This window comes from Camelus dromedarius, chromosome 5 (genome assembly GCF_036321535.1).
Source record: "Camelus dromedarius isolate mCamDro1 chromosome 5, mCamDro1.pat, whole genome shotgun sequence".
Taxonomy (NCBI): domain Eukaryota; kingdom Metazoa; phylum Chordata; class Mammalia; order Artiodactyla; family Camelidae; genus Camelus; species Camelus dromedarius.
The window spans coordinates 9528183-9551156 of NC_087440.1; the positions used below are offsets into that span (position 1 = coordinate 9528183).

A 22974-nucleotide genomic window follows, 5' to 3' on the forward strand; every position below is an offset into this window, starting at 1 on the left:
GACTTTGGCCAACGGCTAAATGCCGAGATCCCAAACAGAATACAAAACTGGTAGCAAGCCAAAATGAGGTGGTAAAATCTGGGACTAGACCATAGACTTCAAGATATTTTGATCAGATCGAAATTGCATTTTCTTAGCAATAAGTATAAAGATTTTAAAAAATATGTTCATCACTACACTGTCTAAGGTTTAGAAGAGCTGGGAACAACCTAAATGTGTAACAAAAAGGTTGATTAAAAAATGGATGGAAAAACCATGTGATCAAATATGCAGTCATTAAAAACTGGGATTTAGAAAACATGTATGGACAAGGGAACTAAACTCAATATACTAAATGAAAATAATCAGATTATAAAATGATGTGTACAGAATGATTCTAGTTTTGTAAAAAGTATTTATTCACATGTATGCATGCATGCATTAAAAAAAAACCAGAAAGATGCATGCCAAAATGATCACAACAGAATACTGGCTGAGTTTTTGTCTGTGTTTTCCTATATTTTGAATGTTTACCAAAAAAAGCAAGCCTATGTTACTTGAGCATTAAGAAAAAAACAGTGTCTTCTTTATTCATTGGACTAGGAGTATCTGAGAGATACCTTTAAACCTAGTTCTCTGGTGGTCTTTAAAAGACGTGGGTTCTTCATGTTGGTGGAATTTTCCGTGTAAGCTGGTCCAGGTTCAGTGGAAGGCAGTCGGTGATGTGGTCCATTATTCCCAGCCTCGACTCTAGATTCCTGTAAACTTATGCCACTCACTAACCTGAGCATCTTGCAACAGGGAGATGAGAAAGGAATCACTCAAGGTGCTGACCTGCTGGTAGAGATGTTGAAGGAAAGTTGCCATTAAAGCCACAACCAAGCGCCAGTGCTCTTTGGCCACTGCTCCCGAAGTATCAACAGGACCACCTGCCCAATTTATGAGGCACTTGCTCTGAGGGCAGTCTCACAAGCACTCAAACCTATTACTCTAAGCCAGTGTTTACTAGCCTGGAGACTTCAGACAGATGCCTGGGGTGAAACAGCAGCGCTGTTACAAGGAACAGATAGGAAGCCATGTGGAAGCCATACCTTGTACATGGACTGGGAGAATATAGCACATCTATTTGTACTGTTTTTCAAATGCCTGTAGATACTGCTGTAGCAAAAAATACACACACAGTTCTCAGTGGTATTGAATTCATAGCAACTTTTTGTTCAGGATTTCTCAATTAATAGGTTTTCCATGTAAATATCCAGGGACTATCATTTGGGGCTGTTTGTGCTAAAATACATTGAGAGCCGTTGTCTCGACCTCTTGTGTCTTCAACTCAAGCTCTAAGTTCTTCGGAAAACGTTCTTTGGCTGCTCCAGGGGACAGTGATAGTGCTGCCTCTGAAACTGTGTATTGCACGCTGTCCTATCCTGTTTTCTTATTGTCTCAACTGGGATCTTCTTCTTCCCTGAAGTAGACTGGCAGCTCGATGAGGGCAGGGCCCCTGTCTTCTGCTTCTTCGTCCCTTCCAAATCACTCAATCCAGGGCGGACTCAGTGTATAGTGATCACAGCCGTTTTTCTGGGCTCCTTTCGGTCACTTTATTACAGAAGTCCCTCAACTGATGGAAAGTTTCCGTTCTAAAGAGCTATTCCCAAAGCAATTTTTCTAAGTCCAGAATGAGTGCATTTTCTTCACTTACATGGGAGATGTTTGCATTTCCAAGTAGCTCTCACTTAACATCTGGTGTGGGAGGCAAGATGGCCATACTTTCCCTCTGGCTCAAGACTCTGCCCTTTTCCACGAAAGTCGGTACATTTTGTAAGCAGAGAACCCTCTGTGTACCGCAGGCCTTGGCCAGATTGCAAGCAAATGCTCTAATCTACCTTTTGCCTTGTGTCTAAATCCATACTGGGCTTTTATTATTTCACTTAGAACTTACTCTTGCCATATGCTCTCTGGAAATTATTTTTCTCATTGTTCATAAATTCCAAGTTTGTTTACTCTAGAATATGGGAGAAGCAAAAAGTAGAATGTTGGGCTGTGAGGGGCAGCGTCTGCCTGAGCTGAGCCTTTTCTGGGGAGTGATAAATGATGCTGAGTTCCCCGTGGGTTAGAGGGCACCCAACTTCAAATAACTACAACATCCGATAACAAAGTTTTTCTCCATCATTTGCAATCCAAACACAAAGAACATAGCCCCGCGGACCCCTCATCCTTCATGTTCAATTGTAAATCCTGATTAAATAGCTTGCAGGTGTCAGGATTAAAGTATATGCAGTGGGAGCCTAAACAGAGGGCCAGCTGGGTTCCTCATTTGCCAGTTGCAGTTTCTTCTTTGTTTTGAAACTGTTGACAGTACAACTAAAAATGTTCCTTAGGGCCCAGGCTGGGTTAAATAACAAGCAGGATGAGTAAGAGAACAGCTGTAGATATTTTTCTGTGTTTAACATACCTGCCTTGTTGATTTATAGGAAGACCCCCATATAATGTACATTTTGTAATCCAAAACATTTAACCTTTGGAGCCAAGTCTGTGATAGAGACATCAGAAACAGGAAAGGTCTTGATGGGCCGTGTGTTCCAAACTCTTTCCCCCTCGAAGGAAGAGGGGAATGACGGGATAACTTGATTTTACGATTCCAGTGACCACGGCGATACTGTCTCGGCCTCATTCGATACTCACAGCTAACCCGTGGGCACTCGGTGCCACAGAAAGCAGAAAGGCCTGCCCAGAGGAATGCAGCTTAGGAATCCCCTCTCTGCATGAGCTGGATGGAGAAAGCCAGCTCTTCGCTAATCATCTGCTCTGACTTTCAGGAAGGGATGTGGACAAGAGCCTGGGGGGACCTGCCAAACCGCAGGGCAGGGCTTTGGGCCATTCTCGACTTCCCTCCTTTGTGCTGTAGCATTGATAGGTGTCACGAGTTTACAGTATGGAATCCTCAAAATTGGTCTGTGCTTGTGCTGAGCCAGACTGTGGTGTTGGGGAGCCTCAAAGCAGCAGCAGGAGGTTGAGTAGTAAAAATCTAAATCTCAGATGCCATTACTGTCAACCGTGTACTAAGAGCCAGCTGCATTCATGGCACTGAAGTGGGCACCAACCTGAAACTGCAGGTTTCAAATAGTGCCTGTGACTTGCTGACTCAATACCCATTCCATCCCCAAGTATGTTCTCTCTATTCGCTGGGGCCAGTGATGGTCGCGCCGTTGGCCTTTGCTGGGGACTTGTTTGGGAATAGGCGTGGAAGCCAACTCTGGCCAATAACATACGAGGGGAAGTCTGTCAGCTGCTAAGATATACAAATATGGACACAAGAGAGACATTATCTTTCTCTTCCTCTGAGCATTGCCTCGTCTGTTGGAGGGGAGCCGGTGTGAGGTGAAGGGGACACAGAGGATGGCGGTGCTAAGAGGCCCAGAGAACTGGGCTCCTTGGTGACCGAGCTGCTACGTTAACCCTGGATCCCACCCCACTTCTGAACCTCAGGTCCTACTAAGCAGCAAATTTCCTAATTGTTAAGCCAGTATGACAGTAACATTTTTGTTCATCAAAAGCACTCTACGTAGTATAACTTCCCTTTGGACATGCTACCCTCTAAAAACAAAGGATGTATGTCAAGGGAGAGGGGATGAAAAGATGAGAGCGCATAAGATTGAAAACTTGATTTTACCAAACAACAAAAACAACCAAACCTACTTTGTTTACTCCTTCAAATGCAGAACAACTGACTGGACACATTTGCATCCGAGGCATGCTTTTAATTCACTGGCTCTCTAGTGGCATCCCAGATGTCCCGGAACTGATGGGCAAGAGGGAGGTCCCTCGTTAGTCCACGGACAGCCCAGGCGCAGCTCTGGTGGGAAGAGCCGCGGAGACCAGAACTGGCTGGAGGCATTAGGGAAGTCAACATCTGCAAGGATCCTCCTGGACTTGGGTTATTGGCTTCTGCTGGGTGAGGATCTAGTGCAAACAGAAACAGTGAAGAAATTATTTCACACTCAAAGGATAGCCCCTTGGCTACACAGCCAGATCGTCATGTTGGCAGTGTCGTAAGGCACTAAAGAACTGGGACTTCTAATAAACTGTGATGCTGGGCTGGGGAGAAGGGGACAGTGTATGGCTTGCACTTCCAGTAAAGTGCGTTATTAGTACTGCAAACTCTTAACCATTCAGTTACTAGTAGCACCTTACTATTCTGTTAGGTACTATGAGGTACAAACTGAAAAAACCTAGAGATGGCCTGCAGGGGTCCCAAAACTTCCAAAAGATACATGCATAGGCCTATTGGTGTGATGTATAGAACCCTTCAGAGTTAACCTTCCTAATGTTTAAGTCCACCTTGCACTGAGTTTTCCAAACAATCCCCTGACATTACACTCCCTTTGGAAATGTCCGAAGAATACAAAGAGAGAGTTAATAGTCACTGCCAGGGCTTATGCTTAAGAAGCACTTTTTAGACATGATCTGATTTAATATGTTGTCCTATAAGGTAGGTATTGTTCCAACTTTACAGATGAGAAATTTGTTCAAACTTACATAGATATACAGGCAGACCTGCAACTCACAGCAGGAATGTTGAAGCCAAATGTGCCATTAACCTCTTGTCACTACTGCCAAGACCCACAGGACATTCTCTTTTATCTTAGGAGGTGCTTGGAAGGTAGCGCTGTTGGCTCATTTTGAAAAAAGCCTGAGCGTGGCTGTCAGACCCTGCCTGGGACTTGGACCCACCTTGAGTGAAACATCCTCACTCTCGACCTCAGGAACTCCCAGCGGCGTTGAAGGGGTGAGTGAAAATTGTTTCATATACTTGGGCGCATTGCTCACGTGTAAGCGGTGCTGTTGAAAGAGCAAGATTTGGGTGAGAGACAGACTCTCCTTTGATCGTAATAAGACCCTGTGCTCACCACCCAGCTGCTCTGTCTCAATTACTTCTGCTGCAAAACGGGCATGCACTGCCTGCCCCTCAGCATGGGAGTCGGGGCTGGTGTCTCAGTGCTATGTGCAAAACTCTCACACGGGTGCAGAATATGAGCTCAGTGTGACTTTTCCCCTGCTAGTCTGAATATGGCCCAACTGACTGCTAAGTTATTTCATAGCTGGCTCAAAGAATTTCCTTTCAATGATTATCAGAAAGCAACGAAGCAGTTCCTATGTGAGTAATCACTACCTGTTGTAACTGCCTGTTACTTGTCTGTTGACATCACTAGGCTAAAACCTTCTTGAGGGCAAGACCTGTGTCTTGTTCTTGAAGCAATCCCACCCCTAGCACATCATAACTATTGTGCTACCCATGGCAGTGGGGCAGCAGAAAGACTTAAGGCCACAGTGTGAAGGACAGAAGATTTGCACATAGCTCACTTAGAATAATGACACTGCTAAATGTCTTGCCTTAGAATATAAATTTTGTGAAATAAGCCTGAAATATTTCCTTCATGGTTGAGGATATTGCTAATCAGGGTGAATCTCAACATCTTTGTTGTATACAATGAGAATCAATGGGTGGATTTACTATATTGTAGATAAAACTCAGATGATTTAATATTTACTGAGGGATTGTAATTTCCGATTCACCTTTTTTTCCAAAAAAAAATTGAGGGCAAGAAAATAAATCCAAAGAATTGATGTCCATGTTGAGATATAGTTGGGAGCCCTTTTCTGGGCTGGCTGGTTAGTCATCACAGAAATGGCATTGCTTTCAAGGGGATGGTTACCGTATTTTCAGCCTGACTGGTGTCCACCTCAATTTCCACGTTCACTGTCTGTTATCATTTTCTACAACTGTCAGTTCTAATATCTAATGGTGTGGTCATTATACGTCGCACTTTACAGATGAAAATGCATGTGTTGCAGTGAATCCTCGTAACAGACTTCTGTGGTGAATATTATTATCCACACTTGACCAGTGAGGAAACTGAGGCTCCAGGTCTCATGTGGCAGAGCAAGGAACCAAACTTAGCCCTTCTTCCTTCCTTCTAATGTGACTCCAAAGTTCAAACTCTCAAACCATGTTAAACGATCCTGTCATCTGAAAAAAGCGGGAAAGTGGGAAGTCAGCTCAATGGAAGGAATACATAAAGATGCTTCCAAGGCTGCCCTCTCGGACTCCAGCCAGTCTTGAGATGGTAACCCCACATCTCTGAGCTGCAAAGGAAATCTAAGGCAGAGAGGGCAAGTCATTTGGCCAGTCCCCTAGCCAGGTGGTGGCGGATTCCAGGGCTAGCTCCAGGTGGCCTGACTCTTAGCTAAGTTCTCTGCTCAAAAGCCACAGATCCTTGGCTCAGCTAAGCCTGAGAGAATTGGACCATCAACCAAAATACATTCACAGTCAAAATTTCATTTTCTTGGTGGAGTATCTTCTCTTTTGAATAAACTACCTACACTGGGCTCCCACCGATTTCATTAGACCTCTCCAGTCCTCCATTCCATCTGGCCTGAGAGGCTTCTGATTTCCAACAGGCCTCTGGAGCCTCCAGGATCTGTGAGAGTCCCCATCTCAGTGCCCTGGATGACAAAGACTGTGTCCCAGGTGCCCAGACGGAGGTCACAGAAAGTCCTGGGTCCACAGAGCCTGGCTCTCCTGTCTGACCAGCATTCCCAGAATTGCTTTACAGCAGGGGCCAAAGATCAAAAATTTTATGGGTGCTTGGGGAATTATTCCTCCCCAACCCATCTGCCCTTTCATCTGCACACCCACTGCCCCAGAATAGCAAACAGCTCCTCGCTCCTAGGCTGTTTCTCGAAAGACTTCACAGCAGGAAAACAGAGGTTAGAAATATTTCAAAAGCTTGGCCACAGCTGTCTGCAGGAGCCCATTTGAAAGCCTTCATGTAGAAAATCTCCTTCTTCCTTTAAAGTACCAGCCCCTGGTTTTACTCAGCTTAAAGAACTGCAGTGTCACTGTCACCCTCAGGGCCCCCTGCCCACCTGGGTCTATCCAAAGGGAGGGTGAAGCACCCTTACCTAATGGCAGAAATTACGTTAAGGGACTGAAGCTTCTAGCTCTCCATGACCACGCATGCCTGTGGGCCAAGGAGGGTTCCCACCACTGACTTGGGAGGGGATTACGGATGTGGAACACCAGGTTGCACTCTCACCCAGGCGCATCCAGGTGCCCCACTGTTCTAGCTCTTTCTGGGCTGATGATGAGTGTGCAAACCCCAGAGAAGACCCAGTTTAGAAACAGCCTCTGTGGAGGAGAGGGTTAGCAGAGAGCAGCAATTTGTGGGTGGTGTGGACATCTCTGGGATGTGTGGGTCTCAAATTATGAGCCCCAGCCAGGATGGGGAGGGAAGCAAGCTGGATGAGGACTGCAGGCTGAAAGCCAGTCTCCTGTGCCACCTCTTCCCAGGGCAGAATGTGGTGACGTCACAGAGGCATATTCCTTAAGGCAGAAGGGTAACACATATTTTATAAATTAGCTTTTCAGCATACTTTGAAACCTTTCAGATATTCAGGCACTTGGTACGTGGGATTTCTTTCTACTCTTGCATGTGGACTCACCAAAGTTAAGGGTGGGTCTGGACCAGAATTCATCTCAGTGTAAACAAGGATCAAGTGCATTTGTTTCTTCGTTCAGCCGTAATTTACTTAACTCCTGACATGTGCTAAGCATCGTGCCGGGGACGGGGTATGCCATGGTGAACCAGACGCTTATAGCCTGGATGGAAGGGGAGGCAGCAGCCACCAAATGAGGAGAGCCACAGAGCACTGAAATGACAGCCCCAGGTCAGAGCTAGGAAGGAGGTGGGAGTAGGGAGGACCGGTTTTTGTGTGTGTGGTCAGAAACTGACTCTTCATGTTCAGATCAATTTCAACTGATAACTCAGAGGCCTCTGACTAGCAATTAAGTTAATTCAACAAATTTGTGTTGTCTGAGCCTGGCATTGTACCAAGCTTTGGGAGACCAGAAACACAGTCTCTCCTCAATGATTGCAAGTCTAGAGAGACATATGGATATGTATACAGCTAACTCGGGGTCAAGACAGAGGGAAACAGTAGCAGTACAAGGTGGGGGTTGTGGGAACACAGAGGGAGGCATGATTGATTTCTGCTCTACATTCAATGATGGCTTCAGACCAGAAACAACATTCCAGTGGAGGTTTTCAGGATGAAGTAGAATTTACAAAGAACACAATAATGTAGAGAGGCATTCCAAGTTGAGGGAAGAGCTTGAGCAAAGGCACTGAGGCCAGTCGTTGCGTAGAGTACTAGGGAGTGACTAGTTACTCTGCACACTGGATACGTAAGAATGTTGAGGGCAGGTTGGGACAAGATTTTGGCAAGCCTGGCCTAGCACGCTAAGGACACTGATGGTTCTGGAGAAGTGGGGATAAATGTTCAGATAAAGTCACTCTGAAGAGAAAGCAGGGAGACGGGAAGAGGGCTATTTCAATCATTTAGGCTAGAGGCTCTGAGGTAGTGAAGCAAGATATTGCTGGTAATATATTTAGACTTGGCAGTTCTGAGTTTTGATGTAAATTGCAACAGCAGTCATCTGTCTCCAACTCCTTCCTCTTGGCCACCTTCTAATAGTTAGTGTTCATTGATTGCAAGTAGCAGACAGGGATGCTGGCTAACCTGAGCAGAACTGGTTTTCATCAGGTGGCTTCAGCAGCTCACAGCGTCAAGGTGAAGGCTGAAGGGGCAGCTTTGAAAGGACGGGTGATACGGTAGCTCTGACGCTCCAGGTGGCAGCCACGGTAGGAGTTTGTAGAACATCGACAAATTGGCTCGAACTGTGTTGTCCCCAGTATTTTTGTCACTCTTCGTGTGATGCAAGTTTCAGGGAGAGCACATTTGATGACCTAGATTGGGTCACTCTCGAGCTACTCTGCCAAGGGAGGGCAGGTCACTTAGGTCAGCAGTCTCAGGAAACTCCCCAATCAGGAAATAGAGTGTTCCCAGAGCAGTGAGTAGGCCCTGCGTGAAGGCAGGAACTCAAGCTGTCTTAATTCGCGATGTATCCCCAGTGCCTAGAAGGGTGCCTGCACCTAGTGTGTGTAGGATTCATATCTACTGATTGCAGAAGACCATGTAGCAAAAGTGACAGATGTCCACACCACCTTATCAGGCTCCTCCCACCCCCTACTGACTTCGCTGCCTCCCAGGCTGTCAGGGGAGTGTCAGGACACTGAGCCCACCTGCAAGTGTTTGGGGAACTGGTCAATTCACCCTTAGCTCCTTTTCAACACAATTGATGTCCTTGTGCCAATTCTTCAGCTGTCCCAGGGTGCGCTCCCTGGAATTTTTTCACACTGATGATGATTTCCTGTTGGATGGGATGTTTGGGATTTGGGCTGTGTTTTTCTTTTAAATACCATTGCTATTCAAAATGTGAGTTCATTTCTTCTGGAAGTTATTTTTCATCATCTTTTCTCTCCCCAAGTTCTTGCACCATGGGCCTTCCTGCCTTCCTGTGGCTGGCCCTATAAATATTATGTTCTGGAGAGTTGCTGGGGAGTGGGGGAAGGGGTGACGAGTACTTGTTGGCTGTTTTTGCAATTTTTTTGCCTATCCAGGGCACTCTGCAAGGCATCTACAATGGCTGTGTTCCCTCCAAGGAGAGGTGCCTTCCTAGAGGTCAAGGCCATTGTTAAATTGAGGTCTGTCCCTGATTTCAGGACATGGGCTCCAAAGGACATATGGAAGCTGCCGGTATCCAAGGGAGAGCCAGCTCCTTTGCTCCAGGCATTAGATGTAAGCACACTTGCAAGACAAAGGAAGGAAGAGAAGGAAGGGGAGAAAATATTGCCTGTTTGGCATGAAGTTGCTACTTTTTTAATCACACTGTCCCAGCTCTATTCATGGCTCAACATCAATATTAAGTCATCATAAAACTGAAGGCTTATGGTCCCTAAAAGATACGCTGAAAAATGCGTGCGTCCTATAACTCCTAAAATATGTTGGCGAGATATTTTCCATATGGGTAGTAGGAAGGTTTTGTGGAGGTGACAGGCTGGCTACACAGAGACACACGGAGCAGCTAAGGGGGAACTGTCCCCAGCCTCCTCTGTGGGGTTTGGAACACTGGGGGGCTCCGTAGTGGAGCCACCCTCCCCTACGTGGTCTTAAAACTCTTGCCAAATTCCCATTGCTTCCAGAATATAAAATGCAAACTTGGGACCATGGCCCTCAAGCTCCCCTGGAGGCAGTCACTGCTCCGCTCTCCACCCAGGCCCTCGCTCATGTGCACCTTGCCCTTGCCAAGCTCGGTGCAGCAGGAGGCCACCTGCAAGTGCTGTCCCCTGCCTGGTGCCTTCTCCCCTTTGCTTTTCACCTGAGTCTCTTTCTCTCCCTTGAGGTCGCAACTCAGACTTAACTCTCTTCCCCCAGTTACTCTGTGGAATATCACACTGTTTGTTTCCCTCGCTAAACTTACCACAACTTGAAACACCGTATCTGTGCACTGGTTTCCGTGTGGAGTTCCTGCCTCCCAGGTGGAACTGGAGGACCGGCCTCCCCGACCCCGCCCTGCCTGTTTCCTGCTGCATCTCAGTGCTTCGCACAATACCTGGCACTTACCAACAGCTTAGGGGGTGTTTCCCAACCGAGAGAGTTTACTGAAGCGAGCAGTCTGCCTGATCCATCTGGAGAGAAATTCTGCTTGTTTGGCTTTTCCGCTCAGCTTTTTAGCATCAGTGCATGGAGCATTTTAACACCAGGCCCCCCTTTTCTGAAAAAAGTGACAGACACGGGGTGACTAACTCGCCATCCGTCACTGCAGCCTAATCTCACTCCCTGGCCAAGTGATCCTGCCACCCTAGGACCACATCTTCCTCATCTCTTGAAAAGGAAATGTTACAGCTTCTCTATGAGGGTTACTATGCAGGAAAAATGGCCTATGGTAGGTGCTCAGTAAGTTTTCATTTCCTTCCTCTTTCTCCAACCACTTTGCAAGAGGCCTAAAGACTTCAGGTTCTTTAAGGAGGAAGAAATCACTTAAGCAGGAAAGGGTCGAGGTGCTTGTGGAAAAAACTAAAGCTGCCAGCAGGGTTCCCCTCCCAGACACGATGCTGAATACAGTGTCAACAAGAGCTTCGAAAGCGCCCGCCACCCCTTGAGGCTTCCAAGCAGTGTAGTGGGGAGAGCTTCACTCAGCCCTGCATGTCCATGTGTTAACTCAGTGCCCTGGACACATCCATGAGACACCTGAGCCTCAGTTTCTCCCTCTGTAACACGGGCACGTAATACAACCCTGCCAATTTGGCAGCGCTGTTGTAAGGCTTGGATGAGACCAAGTATTTGAAAATGAGTTGTCTTTTTGAAGAGATGGGGCAGACTGTAGGGAGAGTGGAGGGGCAAACCCTCTGCTTTATGCTGGTGCCTGTATCCTCCCAGATGCCTTCCCATGGCACAGTGAAATACAGAACTTCAGATCAGAAGGGACAGTCACAGTCATCTCCAGATGAGGGTTTTGGGGTTTTTTTGGCTTTTAAAAAAATTTTTAATTATGGTAAAATACACATAACATACAGCTTACCCTCTTAACCATCTTTAAGTGTACAGTTCAGTGGTATTAAAAACTTTCACAGTATTTTGCAACCCTCACCACCATACATCTCCAAAACTTTTCATCTTGCAAAACTAAAACTGTACGTCCGTTAAATAATTCCCCATTTCCTCCTCCCCCCAACCTCTGGAAACCACCATTCGATTTTCTGTCTCTATGAATTTGACTACTTTAGGTACCTCATATAAGTCGTATCATACAGTATTTGCCTTTTTGTGACTGGCTTATTTCAACTAGCACAATGTCCTCAGCTTCATCCATGTTGTAGCATGTGTCAGAATTTCCTTTTTCTTTTTAAGGTTGAGTCATACTCCATTGTAAGTATATATATCCCATTTTGTGTATCCATTCATCCATCAATGGATATTTGGGTTGTTTCTACGTTTGGGCTATCATGAATAATGTTGCTGTGTGTGTGGGTATACAGATATCTCTGCAGGAACCTTCTTTCAATCCTTTAGGGTATATATCCACAAGTGGATTTGCTGGGTCATATGGTAATTCTATGTTTAATTTTTTTTGAGGAATGATCATAGTGTTTTGAAAAGTAGCTGCACCATTTTTCATCCCTATCAACAGTGTATAAGCGTTCCAGTTTCTCCACAACCTCACCAACACTTGTTACTCTTTTTTTTTTTTTAATGGTAGCCATTCTAATGGGTGTGAAGTAGGTGTCTCATGGTGCTCTTGATTTGCATTTCTCTGATAAGTGATTTTGAGCATCTTTTCTTGTGTTTTTTGGCCATTTGTATATCTTCTTTGGAGAACTATCTATCCAAATCCTTGGATAATGACCCACTTTTTAATTAGATTTTTAGGGGTTTTGTTATTGAGTTGTAGGAGTTCTTTATATATTCCGGATCTTAACCACTCATCAGTCACATGGTTTGCAAGTAATTTTTCCCATTTCATGGGTTGCCTTTTCACCCTGTTAAGAAGTTCTGTCGCATCAAAGGAAAACTAATTTTGATGAAGTTCAATTTATTTATTCTTTTGTTGAATATGTTTTTGGTGTCATATCCAAGAGATCATTGCCAAATTCTATGTTAAAAAGCATTTTTCCTGTTTTCTTCTAAGAGTTTTATAGTTTTCTCTCTTAAATTTTTGATCCATTCCAAGTTAATCTTTGTAGAGGGTATTAGGTAAGGGTCCAGCTTCATTCTTGAACATGTAGTAAAGATGATTTTTGACAGAATAGAAAACTGAGCCCAGAATGGGAAGTAGTCTGCCCAAGAGAAGGCAGCTGGGCGGAGACAGAGCCAAGGCTAAAACCCAAGGCTCCTGTGTCGTAGTCCAAAGCCCTTTCCACTCTTTGAGGAAATAGACACTCTGGGAATGAGTGATGCTGAGCTTTGCTGTGTGTCTAACTAGAAAGAACTGGAGGAACAAAATGGGATATTGAAGCTGGTGGGTTTCCCTCCACGTGGAGTTATCTGGCCCCAAGTCCAGACCACTGTGTCAGTAGCATGTGATGGGCTTGTTCCTTTAGCTAAGAGGGTCACTTTTCAGGACACCTGTGACCATCAGACTTGAACAGCCGCCAATGAAAAGATACTGCAAAGAAACATGCTCCATGTTCACTCACATGACAATTTGGTGGAATCTAACTTTTAGTCACTGATAGGAAGGGAAAAAGTGCTTAGTGGCTTTCCTCATATATATATATACCTTTTGTGCCTAGCGGCCAGCAACATAGTTCAAAATGCAAGTATCTTGAAGATGGGAAAGAAGGTTTGGGCTTTGGTGAACCTGCTGGGCTAAGGCAAGGGTTGGGAAACCACAGCCCACGGGCTCAGGAAAGTCCTGCTGAAGCACAGCCGTGCTCACTTGCTGCCGTGTTGTCTGGTGGCTGCTTTCATACCGCGTCATCCGAGCTGAGTCATCAGGGCAGAGACGGACGGGTCACAGAGCCTAAGTCATTTATTATCTGGCCTGGTACCCCAAAAACAAAACCAACAAAACGTTGCTGGCCCCTGGGCTAGGGGAACAGTAAAGATGACAGGCATCACAGCTGAAGCCCCTTGCCTACAGGGCAGCCCACCTTCAGGGACCGTGTAGCCTTCACAGCTGTCTATAGAGTGACCATCAGCCACATCAGAAGATGGACTAGTGACAGCCTGAACGTTCTAGCAGTTGCGTGCTCTCCCAGCGCTTCCCAGGCCCAGCTTAGAGGAGATGCGGTAGCTGTGAGGTCGCTGAGCACAAAGAGGGTAAGAGCCCCACGGGAGCCAGGTGCCAGCCCTGCCACATCCTCTGGCCACACCACTGAAAACCGCAGTAAGATTTCTGGCCTAAAGGCAGAGTAGCAGCTTGGAAGTCAAGGTCCAACCACATGGGACAGAGCTTGATGTAGTGCCTCACACTGTTGTCATCATGTTCAGCTTTCTCACACATGTTATTAATAACTTGTCACTGTCAAAATTGATGTTAATTAGTTTCCTCTTCAGTGTGGTTGTGGGCAATTCGCAAACCTCTTGGCCTGGCTGATAGAAAGCGCCAGGAAGGCAAGGATCGAAATAAATCTCAGCTCTGCCACCACGAGCTGAACTTGGAAAAGTGACCCAGTGTCTCTCACTTCTACGTCCTCATTCATAAACAGTGTCAACAAGGGTTGATGGGAGAACTCAGTAAGACGATGGGCGTGAACCTGCCAGAACATCCCACAAATGCCTGTTTCCTTTCCTTAGTCTGTTTGGCACCACCCACCAGCAGCAGTTTCTCCTTTAGAGGCCAAGCCTCTGAAGTCTCTGGGTGCTTCCTCCCCTCCACACCCCTCACTCCCTGTGGCTACTCCAGGCTGAACAAGAGGCTTGAAGTAACCATTATGCTGCAGTGTAAGGGACTTTCGAGGGACAACCATAATAAGCTTCTTTAGAAGCTGCTGTGGGTTCCACCCAATGGAGACAGACAGTACCAGGAATATGCCCCAGTTCTAGGCCATTCCACTCTCAGGAATCACTGGAGGTAAGAGCAGTTCAAACACTGATCAGGGCCTCTCCGACAGTAACTCAAACTCAGTCTGGTCTCAGACCTGGTTCCTCAAGGCCCACAGATGGTATCTGAGGTCTTGGGGATGGTCCAGCTCCCCAGCTCCATTTCCTGCCCTATCTTCATCGGCCACAGCCATTTCTACAAGCCCAGATCTGAGGCCTCTGGATGAGTTACTGAGACCGTGTGTCACAGTGTTGTTTGTTATAGCAAAATATTCTGGGAGGTTTAGACATAGGAGGGGATTGGATAAATCACTCATGCTACTATCCAGCCATTAAAATGTGTGGTAGATCTTCCTTTATTGAAATGAAAAGGTAACTGCAATGCATTTGAGCAAATTTCAAAATCATACAAACAAAACGAGGACACTTAGTTTCAGGTTTTATATTCCAAACACTTACTCATATATGTATTCCCATAGGAAAAGTGTAAAAATGTTAAGAAGATAATAGTAGTTTCCTCTGGTTGTACTGTTGGTAGATTTTACTGTTTTATGTATTTTTTTTTATTGAGGTATAGTCAGTTTACAGTGTTGTGTCAATTTCTGGTGTACAGCACAATTCTTCAGTCATACATGAATATACGTATATTCATTTTCTTATTCTTTTTCACCATGAGCTTCTACAAGGTATTGAATGTATTTCCCTGTGCTGTACAGGATAAACTTGTTTATCTATTTTACACATACCAGTCAGTATCTGCAAATCTCGAACTCCCAGTTTATCCCTTCCCATCCTGTTTTATGTATTAAGAATATATATTTCAGAACTTTGTAACAGGAAAAATTAAATAATGCTATATGTTAAGTGAAAATGCTTCATAGGAGGTTCAAAAAAAGACTGAGAGGTCCCCTTCTCGGATACAGACATGTAAATAAATACAGAGAGAAAACAGACCCTGTTCTCTGGGGATCCGCCTTATTGTCACACTAATAGGGGGCCAACAAAAGAGCTGGGTGACTGACTCCAAATCTTGGTTCCCTCTTTTCACTGTGTTCGAAGACTGATTACAGCTAAAGCTGCGGGATGTACGAGCTGGGAGGCCCTGCAGAGATCGTATAACGCTCGTGTTCTGGGGGCCAGCGTGATGCGCTAAGTTCTCACAGCAGCCTAAGACCCTCCTTCTCACGCTTGGCTGTGTCTCCTGTCCTGGTCCTCCAACCTGTAACTTGGGAGGACTCTTGACTTTACCCCATCCCTTCATCCTCCGCTCCTGTGTGGTCCCCACGTAGCCATCCACACCCTGGGGTGATAAATACATGGGTGGATTCTGAAACAAAGGGGACTTTTTGTTACCAGTGCGAAAGGAACCCTGACTGGTACTTAGATTCACGCAGTCTTTTGTGGTCTGAGCCCTGAAACGTGACCAGTGCCTCTATGAACTGAGCTTGGTCATAACCAATTAATGAAAAGTCATTCGACTGATGAGACCACGATGAAGATTCTGCCAAATAAAAGGGCTGTGCTTCAGAAGAACCACGTTTTGATGGTTAGGTATGTTCACTGCGGTTATTTAATGGATCTCCTGCTCAAGAAGACCCAACACACTTTCACCAAAGAAAGTCAGATACTGAAGATTCTAATGCTGCGAGAGGAGAGGCCAATGAACTTTAAGTGTAGAAAGTATAACTTCAGGGAAGAAGAGGACGCCTCAGTACAAATTCCATGGTATCATGAATCTATAAACATCCTAAAAGCAATCCGTTCCTTGGTGAAGGCTATATAAAATTTTTTTGACATGAACTTAACCCACCTCAGGGCAACTGGAGTGGTTTCCTGGGTCTGTGTAATGACCCTCATCATTCCATATGCAGTGTTGTAGTGACACACTGCAAAAATGGAAGCCAGACACGGTGCCCTCCCTCAGGTGAGGAAGCAGAGGTGAAACAGACAGTCATGATACAGACGTCTAAGGGACAGCACAGGTCACTGTGGAAGCTCGTAGTCAGGGACTAAACCAGAGCTGGGCGTCAAGGAAGGCGTCCTGGAGAGGGACGTCTAAGTGGAGTTCTAAAGACAGGTTAGACTGAGCCATGCAACGAGGAGAAGTTAGATTTCCCAGAATTCAGATATTTCACTCTCCAAGTGGAAGCCTCCTAAAAACTGAAAGTTGGGGATAAATTCTAGAAGCAGAAAACAGCATAAATTGTAGCCTGCAGAGCGTGGCTACCCACGAGTGCTATATTTCATGGGCTTTTCACCACAACTGCTCTCATTTCAGATCCCTGTTGGCTTAAGCCCAGCCTTACCTTCGAGATCAGTGTGGACTTGAATAGTGTGAGAATATTTTCTCTTACATAAACAAAACTTGCAGCTTAGGTGGTGGTACCCAAACTCAGTTCCTGCAACACCCTCCGGAATGAGCTATCTTGCCTGGATATGAGGAAAGGCCCCCAGAGGTTGGGGGTCTCCACGGGCCCCTTGATGAACAGTATGCCCAGGGGAGCAACAAGGCAGCCTCCCCTGCCACGTGAAGTGCAGGCAGAAGCTAAGTCTGGTCTCCCCACCTGCCTGGAGCCCACACCTCTGGCCTTCCCTCGCCTGTCACAAGTATGTCAACCAGAGCCCATCTATTACGGAGATTCCAGATTATCAGGAATTTGTTAGCCGGTCGGAGCAAGGCAGTGGGCAGACTCCGGGGGAAGGACATTCAATCCAGGGCAGATGCCATTCTGATGAGCCTGGGAAGGTGAGACTAAACTGCCAGGTCTTAAGGAGAGTGCGCCCCTCCCCCACCGCCACACTGGGACCCACTTCAGAAGAAAGCAAGTGGCATTCTTCTCAGCCTAAGATGCTCTCAACAGCTCAGGGTGACCGCATCTCCACCAGCTCCTTCAACAGCTCAGACGTGGCAAATTTCCAAGGAGGGCGACCTGGGCTGGAGCCCAGCATTCTAGCGACTGGTCCGAGCCTCCGTTTCCTCCATTTCAAAATGAAAAAAAGTCATACCTTTGTCACAAAGGTTGTCACGAAGACTAAGTCAGACAAGGTATTGAAGGCCACCTGGCACAGCGTCTGACACATATGGTAATTATTATTACTCTCGTAAAATTGCATGTTACTATGGAATTTTGCCAAAAAATTATTGACTAGTAAGATTATAGATTGTTTTAAGTTATAGTTCGACTTTCGGTTCTTTAAAACCACCTTTGATGTAAACAGGAATTCTTGCTATTTTGAAGCTCAGGTACACGGTTAAATCAGGAACATATGCATTTGCCTAGATGTGTACTGATATTGAAGCCCTCCCCCCAAAACAAACAAAACAACCACAACAACGACAACAAACCTCTCTTCCTGAGTTACTGTCGAGTCCTGCCTTGGAAATAAGAAGTTAAAAATCGGAAAAGGAGAGATTCGTTTTCCTTTCAGGCCACAGAGCACCCTGCCAGCATCCTTGCAAGAACTCACATTTGCAGTAACTGAAATGACAGATGCTGTCAGTGAAACTGAAGAGGCCTCAGGAGTATCGTTGTGGTTTGGCTAAATGATGATCAGATGAAATATTGTTGGTTAAGTCTTACCGAGGATGTCTTCACATTAGAGCTATTTGCAGAAAAAGCGCCATGAAGTCAGCATGGGCTTGCTGTTTTTCTCGTGCATGTTTTTCATTTTGATATTATATCATGAACAGCTGTAAGGATAATGTTAATCGTCCCTTCTGGAAACATTCATCACGAGGGTTTATTTATTATTTGGTTTAAGTATTTAAAAGTTAAAGCATTTCCAAGCTGTCACTATTGAAATATTTCTAATATTGCAAGAGGGCAATTATTTCAGAGAGCCTGCTCTTAAGATTTCCACTTAGGAGAGAAAATAATAACCAATGTTCTCTGGGTTTGGTTAATGAGACTGAAAGGTGCACTGGGAATACTTCTTCTTTCACTGAGAACTAAATTTTTCCGTGTATACATGGAGCTGTAAATTCTGAGAAGGGATGGACACGTGACTTGGGGGTATTGATATGATAGAAGCTTGGCAGGCTCTGTGCGACCTAAAGAAAAATATCCTACAGTCATGTGGGCCTTTACAAAGTGTTTTCTGTTTTAATCTCAACCTCACCGTTGTCTTATACAGTAGGCCTCTGTAGAACTTCGTTGGTGAAGAAACAGTTTTTGTGGCTTATGCAAGATCAGCCAGTTGACTTTTTGTTTAATAATTGAAGGGCAGAGCTACAACCAAGCCAGGCTGTATGAATAAGGATGGAGACTGAAAGCTCAGGACTCTTGGTTTGGGAAGCCGAGAGCAGGTACACTGTAGCGTTGTAACCCCTTGGCCAAGTCGCTTTGTGCAGGGCACAGTTTGTACAGACACAAAGGAAGACTCTGGTTCTAGGTCTTGAGGACACACAACAGATCAAAGAGGACATGGTCTTGACCTTCCAAAATTGAAAATCACTCAGCTAAAATAGGTCATTAAAAAAAAAAAAAAAAGTCACGTCTTTGGATACCATTCTCTTATTCCGTGCCTGTTTTCTGATTATGTTTTGAAATGTGAGTTTCTCACTTACAGCTCAATGAAACCCACCTAGACTGTGAATGCACAGCAAAGTCTCATTGCTACTGCCCAGCCTCCTCTTCGTATTCAGGACCAAGTGTTGCCTTTGCCAGCTGGAAATGCATCATAAAAACCCATTCCACTTTTCTCAGATCCAGAGGCAGCCTCATCAATTTTTCTCTTCCTCCATGGTCAACTGTAATATGTGAAAAGCATCAAAAAAACCGCCCACCCAGCCCACATGGACTTGAAAAGAAATCAGTGAATGTAGCTCTCAAGAGCAGCATGTGGCAAAACAGCGAGTTGTGAAATTTGTCACTACAGAGCAATACTTTTTTTTAAAAAATGAATGATTATTTTTTTTTAAGAACCACTTGAGTGGACTTTGCAGTTGTATCTTTGGAAATGAAATCCCTGGGTGCTGAGAGCTTAAGATTTTCCTTGGAAACACTATAATAAGGAAATGTAAGAATGCTGAAGGAATTTGAAGCATGACTTTGTGGAAACTGGGTTGGGACCATCTCAAAGGAACAACAAAGGACGTTCTGTTCCCCCAGTGACTCTGCTTCTCCCAGTGGATTCCTTTGAGGTTCAAATAGGGAGTTGCCTTTGGCAGGGCTCCACTGAATATGCCACTTTTTCACCCTCTCTTTGATCACAGTGATGGGGTTATTTGCGCCCATGCAGCCTGGAAAGCCTCCTCAAATGGTATCCCGTAGGTTCTTTGACCGGGGGCAGGGTTGGAGGCACAAGGGTTGAGCTCAAAACTGTCGGTTAACTTTTCATGAGATACGGTGGCAAGTGATGCTAGGTTACCAAACTCAAACACCATTTAGCATTTTCCCATGCTCCTTCCACCTAAAGCACCTCCTACTCACCTGCTTTGGGGTGCCTGGTCTGACTCTCATGAGGCCATAAAGTGTGCTGAAGTGATGGACGTTGAGTGGCCTTTGTAATAAGTGGTTATCTAATCTGACACAAATGCAGGGCCTCTGCTCACACATGCAGTAAATTGGTTGGTCATTGGCTCCAGTTGGCCTGTGGACCAGCTGGAGAACAGCCAGGTGTAAACAAAAGAGCTGGGGCTTCAGAGCCAAACTGGCTCATCCCGCCCCCCTATCCCAGAGTAGAGGCCTTGGATAAGACACTCAGCTCTCTGGAACCTCAGTTTTCTCTCCATAGGAGAGAGTTGATAAAACCTGCATTCAAAACAAAAAAAGACTTTTGTACAGCAACAGAAACTGTAAACAAAACAAAAAGACAACCTACGGAATGGGAGAAAATATTTGCAAATGATGTGACTGACAAGGGCTTAATTTCCAGAATATACAAACAGCTCATACAACTCAAGAACAACAACAAAAAGAACCCAATCCAAAAATGGGCAGAAGACCTAAACAAGCAATTCTCCAATTGAAGATATACAAATAGCTAATAGGCACATGAAAAATTGCTTAGTATTGCTAATTATCAGAGAAATGCAAATCAAAAGTGCAACAAGGTATCACCTCACACCGGGCAGAATGACCATCATTAAAGTCCACAAGCAATAAATGCCAGAGACAATGTGGAGACAAGGAATCCTCCTACACTGTTGGTGGGAATATAGTTTGGTGCAGCTGTTATGGAAAACAGTATGGGGATTCCTTTAAAAACTTAAAATAGACTAACCCTATGATTCAGCAATCCCACTCCTAGGCATATATCCTGAGGAAACTCTAATTTGAAAAGATACATGCACCCCAATGTTCATAGGAGCACTATTTACAATAGACATGACATGGAAGCCACCTAAATGTCCATAGACAGACTGGATAAAGATGTCATATATGTATTCAATGGAATACTACTCAACCATAAAAAAGAATAAAATAATGCCATTTACAGAAACATGGATGGACCTGCAGATCATTATACTAAGTGAAGTAAGCCAGAAAGAGAAAGAAAAATACCATATATCACTTATATGTGGAATCTTAAAAAATGACACAAATATACTTATTTACAAAACAGAAAGAGACTCAAAAACATAGGAAATGAATTTATGGTTACAGGGAGGGAAAGGGAGGGTAGAGGGAGACATTGGGAGTTTGGGATTTGCAGATACTAACTACTATATATAAAATAGATAAAACACAAATTTCTTCCATATAGCACAGGAAACTATATTCAGTATCTTGTAATAGCTTGTCATGAAAAAGAATATGAAAAGGAATATATATATAACTGAATCACTATGCTGTATACCAGAAAGTAACACAATACTGTAAAAACTGACTATACTTCAATTTAAAAATTTAAAATAAAAAACCGAAAAGACTAGCAGCAACAAAACCTGCCCAGAGGGGTTCTCACAAGGTTGGAAAGAGATCATGACTGTCAGGTCCCAGCCACTTCGGGCTCAAGAATGAGTATTTAGGGTCATCTCCACCTCGACTCCTGCTCTGGGATTTTGGGGGCAATTTTTCTAGGATCTAGAGCTGGTTCCTGTGCTGAAACAAAGGACTTCTGCCTACCCCTTCACTCTCACCACGGTGGGCTGCCTCCCAAGAGGCGGCTTCTGGGAGGCACGGGTCTGGTGTGTGACAGCAACGTGCAGGCACAGCACTGTAGCCACTCCCCTCTTTTCTCAAAGGCCCCTCCTAAATCCGAACAGCAGTCTTCCCAGAGTCCTCCTCCCTACTTTTTTTCTTTTTTTAAAAACCATGACAGCTAGGAACAGATTAGTTTGCTGGTTTGTTGAGGGTTGCAGCGGCTGGAAGGTTCTGGAAAGGACTCTGCCTGGTCCAAGCTGGACAGATCTGCACAGGCAGCCCTGGGGTCGCAGAGCTGAGTGCAAACATGTGTACTAAGGGTCCCTACAAATGGAGAGGGGACTCCGTCCTCCCTTTGATCGGCCTTCACCCCACTGCTCGTGCTCTGCCGCCTGGGTCTGGACTCCTGTGTGGGACCCTCCATCTCCTCCGCTTCCTCTCTCTCCTTCACTTGGTCTCACCTCGCTGGCTTGATTCTTTCTCCACTTTTCTTCCTCACAGCTCTTTCCCCCTTTGGGCTCTCCCGGGGTCTTAGTATACTCTAGGGCCTCAGCTTTGCCTCCAGCCATGCCTTTGCCCTGCCCCCAATCCCTCATTCTAGGCCACAGTCAAAATTCCGATCCCCTCCAGTTGGGACGGCGGGGGTCGTGCAGTCCTGAGATCTAGAGAAATGAGGGGGGCCAAGAAAGTGCCAATGGCTTGGCTTAAAACAGGCCTGTCTCCTGCCCCCCCCCCCCCCCCGCCCCCAGAACTATATCAATTAGAAGTAATGCTGAGCTAAATACCACTGCTCACGGGGCAAACCTTCCTAACTGGAAATCATTAGCTTTTTACTTTTTTTTTTTTTTTAATAAATTATGGTCTAAATAACCAAATAATGAATCTCTCACTAAGCAGCATAATCAATCTTCATAACCTACGGAAATACATTCTGGAAAGATTGCATTTTACTGCTGTTGAAAACCTCAGTTTCATCAAATAAAGGAACAAATTGCCATTCAGGAAATTATTCTTGGGCTAAAATATGCAATCAACACTTAGCTTCCCACCTGCACAGTCCTAGAATGCACGTGGGGTAATGACATTTGACATGGGGCTTGTTATACTCCTGACCCAGGAGAAGGGTTTTCATATTTTCAATTTGCAATGTCTGGCAAGATTCCCAAAGTAATTTTCAATTAAAGTCCCTGGTACTTGTCAAACATGAAGACATTGCCCAAAAGATGGAATAACTTCATTAGGACGAGACATACTCATTTTGTGCAGTGTTTCAGCTGAGTGTGCAAATACTATGCTCTTTTCTTGTCCAAACACTTTAACTCAACAAAGCAAAGTCATTTTCTGTCTCCGATCCTCTACGTGGACACAAGTTTAAGGGGAGGGGGTTGCCCAACCATAACCTGCCAGTGTTATTCTTTCCATCTTTGGTGAGATCGGCTCCTTCTCCCCCATTTTGACCATGTTC

At 45.1% G+C, this 22974-nt stretch overlaps 1 long non-coding RNA gene across 1 annotated transcript in view; it reads left to right on the top strand.

The window, feature by feature from the left end:
- LOC135321382 (uncharacterized) overlaps positions 1 to 4754 on the top strand; it is a 124983-nt gene extending 120229 nt beyond the window's left edge. The window contains exon 3 of the long non-coding RNA XR_010381110.1: positions 4623 to 4754. This is a non-coding gene — a long non-coding RNA (uncharacterized LOC135321382). The remainder of the gene's footprint in view (positions 1 to 4622) is intronic.
- The last annotated feature ends 18220 nt before the right edge of the window (positions 4755 to 22974 follow it).